Source organism: Pagrus pagrus (assembly GCF_965226575.1).
Source record: "Pagrus pagrus genome assembly, chromosome: 17".
Taxonomy (NCBI): domain Eukaryota; kingdom Metazoa; phylum Chordata; class Actinopteri; order Spariformes; family Sparidae; genus Pagrus; species Pagrus pagrus.
Genome location: NC_140201.1, coordinates 2,884,847 through 2,891,234, shown reverse-complemented (window position 1 = coordinate 2,891,234; position 6,388 = coordinate 2,884,847).

Genomic DNA, 6,388 nt, shown 5'->3' with positions numbered 1-6,388 from the left:
AAGAGTAGACTAAAAAGTTCATATCAGACCATTAGTTATGTAATAAACAAGTTCCTGAGCAGGTAGAAGGCAGAAGGAGGAAGTACGACATGGAAAAAGCTGGTAAGTGAACATTGAGTTTATAAGATGAGTCACAGCTGTTTGTTCCCAATGAGCCTCCTCTCTGAAACATAATGCTGCAGCAGACTTTGATATTTCAGACGATCTAAACAATCGGGGACTCAGGTTTTGACATGAAGACACAAAGACAGGCCCATAAAGACAGTTTTCCGGGTTGAACTTGACTTTAGATTAATCGAATAGTTCCTGAAGGCATCATCAGGGCTGCTCAGGTCAGCAACATCTGTGAATCCATTTAACATTTACAGGTTTGATGAAGGTTCACGCTAGTTTCAACGAAACGTTTGTGTTTATTTGAGTATCTGACCTGTTATCTGCATTAAAACCGACCTTTAATTTATTAATACATTAAATTAATGAGCTATTTATGAGAACAAACAAGAAAAAGTGGCATCCAAAGTATTTTCACAATCATCCAGACTGTCGAGGATGACTCAAGACTCAAACATGTCTGCTCCTCAGTGACCAGCAGAGGGAGGTGAAGGGCAGAGTGGTAGTGATGTTAGGGTCACCACATCACTGACAGTAAAGCCATTTTAGATGCTGTAGCACAACCTAAGGGCGGTGACACGGCATTCCTATCGTATGAGCTCTGTCCTCAGTGAACTCCACCTCCGTCCTCACAGATCTGTGGTGAGCTGAGATGTTTGCACACTGCTCACATTCAGTACACATCGACTATACATCATGATCCTTCCCTTTGATTAATAATAATAATAATTATTGTTTACATTCAAGATATTCTGTATCCTGTTAATTCAGCATGAAATGTTGTGCTGACATTCAACATATAATTGCAACTAAATGCTTTTGGAGCTTTTAAGGATGATATATTGAGTTAATTCAAATCAAGATGAGCTGTATTTTGGCTACACTGGTGCATAATGTGAGGTAAACATGGCTTCATCAGGCTGTGAGACTCCTCAACGCTTCATTTTATAAAAGACATTGTTTTGCGTTCCTTGTAAGTTGTAAAACTGGCTTCACCTGATGAACGCTCCTGTGTTCAGATGTATGGAAGACAAATGATGACCAAAGGAGACTTTCTCAACGTGTGCCAGGTTATATCTCATCTTTATTAGACAGCATAAACATCTGGTATTGCTTTAGGGCACTTCTGCATTGCTAAAAATGGTATTTTAATAAAGGTATAGTAGGAGACAGGTTCAGATCCATAATGGTGTGTTTGCATTTAACACAATCGACCAAACTACCAGTAGAAAGAAGATGATTTAAGTCGAAAAAATGAAAACGTGTCTTCATCAGTGACTTTACTTTACTCGAGCCTTTGAAATTAACAGTCTAGTATCACATCTTGCTGTGTCTTATCAGTGGTTTTACACTAATACGTCTGATAGATTTTGTCGGATTGTATCTAAACAAGTTGTCTAGAAGAAACAGTCGATCAAAGATCTCATCATATTGTGAGAGTTTATCATGAGCAGCTGTGGAGAGCTCAACCACAACAAATCAATGGACGTCTATGGAGGTCTACATAATAAAGACCCTGTGTATTATCCCTTTAACGGGGCTGAACGTGTTTGTTTTGGCCGCTCTGTGCTGGAGGTGAAGGCCGGTCGACCTTCAGAGGTAACGTGGCAGAAAATGAGATAATTACGATGCGAGGCACTTCTCCATTAGCCTTCCCCTCCGGACGGCTTCTCCTGCTCCCCGCTTCACAAGCATTTCATCGCACTTTGATCTTTGCTCGCTGCTCTTTCTTCTTCTCCTTCCTCTTCTCCTGGTTCCCCTCCTCTCCTCTCCTCTCCTCTCCTCACCCTCCTCTTCATCTTCCTCTCTCTCTGGATGTGTGTGTGTCTCTATCAGTCGCTCACCCGTGACTAACCGGGGGGATGGATGTCAAGGACGTTGTGCTGCTTGTCTCCCAAAGATAATCCCATTAAACTCAGGAATTTAATTATAGATTATCTCACACACTCACACTCACCCACACACCCACACACACACACACACACACACACACACACACACACATAAAAATTCATCTAGAAACAAGCAGGTGCACAGAAAACACACATCAACGCACAGAAATACAGGAACTGGTGCACTGATAATACTCTCGCCCATGCAGAGATATTTTATTGTACACAAAGGTAACACGCTGAGACATGAACACACACACACACACGGGCTTCACCCCGTTGCCCTGTCAATGTGTATCAGTATCAGCCTCCAGTCGGCATTAACAACTTCACCAGCCTGTTTTTAGAGCAGCGAGGACGCAGCTCGACACGATGCCGCAGCGAACAAAAGGAGGCAAGAGAAACCTCATCTGAAACGCAGTTTACTGAAGCTGCCAAACACCGTGAACGTGCAGGATGTTACAGCTGTGCTCCACCTACAGCCCTGCAATGGTGCTGTGATATCGGTATCTGTCGCCCCAGTGCTTTTGAGGGAATTAAAAACATCAGGATACGTATTGTGTGTCGCGATGTTTCCTCAAATATCACGTTTTTGTTTTAAGGTCGTACCGCTCGGCCCAGGTATTCATTATATATGTAAAACTACTGTAATCCGATGAGACGGGGCTGCAGAGAAATACCTGCTCCTGTCGCTGACCTTCAGTTACACATATAATATGTGGCTATAACTAGCCTCCTTTCCTAGCTAGCTCCTAGCTACATGACACATGGTCCTATATGTTCCCGCGGTCAGGGGTCATGTCTGTGAACACATCATTTAACTGTGGATCATTGGATCCTGCAGCGTCGACGTGCTTCTGCTCCTTGCTAACATCTTCCATTTTGTTTCAGTAGTTCTGGTGGCCCGTTTTCAGTCGTCTCTCAGCAGACGCCATCTTCCTACATAGATTGATTTGAACCTGCTTTGACCTACATTTTAAATAACTTCTTAAAACCCACTTTTAGACCGGCTTTAATCTGAAGACATCTCTCATTCCTTTTCTGCTCTCAGTCTATTTATCAGTTTTTAATTCCTCCCTCGTCTTTTTCCTTTTATCTTATTGTTCTTTACAGCTTTTATTTGTTATCTTTAATCTATTTATTATCCTTTATTCTGTTTACAGCTCATAATCTTTTTATCTGGTCGTAATTCCTCTGATGTGAAGTCGTCCTTTACTGATTTAATACCTTTGTACTCTTTTATTCCTTTTACTTGTAATGACTCATATTGACTTTTTGTGTTTTTATATTTTCAGTTCTGCGTTCTCGTTTTAACTTCCTTGTTTGTCTCGACTGTTGCGTGTTTATTCTGTGTTATTGTCGTCATCATTATTGAGTTTCCTGCTTCTGCTTGATCGTCAAATCACTTTGTAAACTCTGGTTTTAAAGCGGCTATATGAATAAAGTTTATTAATATAATTATTGTTAAGATGGCAACAGAAGAATGACATACACGGTGAGATTGGCATAACTGGCATAACATTGCGACAAATATCTCACTTTGCTTCATGTAGATTGAGGCAAGAAATACATTTACGTTTCACTCTGTAAGGCTGCGTTTTGTCATTTTGCTTTGCTAACGTGCAGCAGCTGCAGCTCCTGTGTGGTTTGTTTCTGTGATATCTTTGTTCCGTCTCTGGCTTCAGCGTTTATAACCCGATCCGGTCGCTGAACGCTGGTTTTGTGCTCTGATACAAAACCTGGCAACCTCTCTGTGCTGAGTCACTGTGTGCAGCTGAATTTGTCATCTTTACTTTTATTTCTTGTCGTTTCTTCGCAAATGAACCACAGGAGACGTGTTGATCGATGAGCTTCAGAGGTGGTTTATATTTAGGAGCCAGGCTCGCTGTAGCCCCACGTTTCTCCAGGCTTATGCTAAGCTAGGCTAACCACACCCAACTCCAGAGCACACAGACATGAAACTGATATCCGTCTTCTTATCTCACCATTTGAAAGAGCGTATTTCCAAAAAATGTTAAAACTACAGCCTTAATATTTGATTGTAGACTCGATGCTAGCTTCCATCTTGCCTCTTCGGGCGGTCGGACACCTTCACTCCAGCTTGTTTTTAGTTTTGTGAGCGGGATGACAAATAAATGAACCATGAACTAGTACCTGGATGGACTACAGGTGAAGGGACCAACAGGACAGACGTTAAAACACAGCGTCTTCTCTGCTTTAATGTCTTTCTGCTGCTGCATTGTTTCAGCGCTCACACACACACACACACACACTGGTGGAGCATCATCACGTCTGAGTGTGGTGCTGAAGGGTGGATTATGTAACTGTATATACATCGGCTGAACCCCACTGCAGCACCGGAGAGAGACGAGCGGTCCTCCCTTCATCTATTTTTACCTCCTGTGACGGCCGGCGATGCCTCTGCACCCCGTCCTTATCCCTTCATCCCACCCCTTCGTCCGTCTCCTCCTTTTTAATTAACCCTCCTCTTCTCCTCCTCTTCCTCTCTCCATCTCCCTCTGAGTCATCTCCCCTCCCCCCTCTGTCACACATCTCCTCACCCCCTCCTCTCTCTCCCTCTCTCTCTCTCTCTCTCTGCCTCTCCAGTATTTTCTCGGTCGCCGTGAAAGGCAGAGCACACACACACACAGGCGGCAGGTAAAGACAGGAAATCCTCTCTTCCTCTTTTCATCCACACGAGAGACGTTGCAGCCATTGTTGTCTTCTCTCTCTTAGATCTGCTGTTGATTGGCTGCTGGAAGGATGCAGGGTGATGCTGTGTGTGTGTGTGTGTGTGTGTGTGTGTGTGTGTGTGTGTGTGAGATAGAAATGATTCAGATGTAGGTGTAACTGCATGTGTGTGTGTGTGTTATTTAGCTTCATGTAAAATGGCTGTCCTGTGTATGTGTGAGAAGAGACAGGAAATCATGAGTGTGTGTGTGTGTGTGTGTGTTTGTGCATGTACAGTATATGTGTATGTGTCGGTTTTGGGTGTGTTTGTGTGAAAGTGATGTTGCTTCACGGCTGTCAAATGTGTGTGTGTGTGTGTGTGTGTGAAAAGAGGAAGGAAAGATGTGTGTGTGCGTGTTTTTGGCAGCAGAGATATTACATGTGTGTACGAGTGGATCCTGCAGTCGTGTGTGTGTGTGTGTGTTTGTGTGTGTGTGTGTGTGTTTGATTTTGTTGCACATATTTTCTCTTGGATTTCTTGGAAAATGTGTGTGTGTGTTTACAGTATGTGTGTGTGTTAAGGTGTGTGTTTTGGGGGCACAAATATTGTGTATGTGTGATTTTGTTGCACATATTTTCAGCTGGATTTTTGGGAAAATGGCTGTCAGGAGTGTGTGTGTGTGTGTTTACAGTATGTGTGTGTGTCTATGTTTAGGTGTGTGTTTTGTGTGTGTGTGTTTGTGTGTGTGTGGTGAGACCGGGCGGTCAATTACGGTCGAGTCCTCGGTACATCGAGTGTGTTCGATGGTGGATGTGTTGTAATATGGATGGCACAGCAGTGTGTGTGTGTGTGTGTCTGTGTCTGTGTGTGTGTGTTTTGCCAGCATAAATATTACATGTGTGTACGAGTGGCTCCTGCAGTCATCTGTGTGTGTGTGTGTGTGTGTGTATGTGTGGGATTTTGCTGCACATATTTTCAGTTGGATTTCTTGGAAAATGGCTGTTGAGAGTGTGTGTGTGTGTGTGTTTACAAGGAATATTGTGTGTGTGTGTGTGTGTGTGTGTGTGTGTGTGTGTGTGTGTGTGTGTGTGTGTGTGTGTGTTGGGACCAGGCGGTCAGTTACGGTCGAGTCCTCGGTATATCGAGTGTGTTTGATGGTGGATGTGCTGTAATATGGATGCCATTAGAGTGTGTGTGTGTGTGTGAAGGAGTACATGTGTGTACGAGTGGACCCGGCAGTCAAGTGTGTGTGTGTGTGTGAATTGGTCGCACATATTTTCAGGTGGATTTCTTGGAAAATGGCTGTCAGGTGTGTGTGTGTGTGTGTGTGTGTGTGTGTGTGTGTGTGTGTGACGATATCAGGCAGTCAATCACGGTCGAGTCCTCGGTTTATCAAGTGTGTTAGCTGGTGGATGTGTTATAATACGGATGGTGTGTGTGTGTGTGTGTGTGTGTGTGTCCTGCATACCTCCTCTTTGATTTATTTTGGAAAATGGCCGTCAAGTGTGTGTTTGTGTGTGTTTGATGGTTGATGTCAGGTAGGGGAATGTGTGTGTGTGTTTATGTGTGTGTTTTGGCAGCAGGAATGTTGAGTCAATTACGGTCGAGTCCTTGGTATATCGTGTGTGTGTGTGTGTGTGTGTTTGATGTCTGCATCTTTGGCAGTGTGTGTGACGTGTGGGTGGATGTGAAGTGTGTGTGTGATAACTGTGAG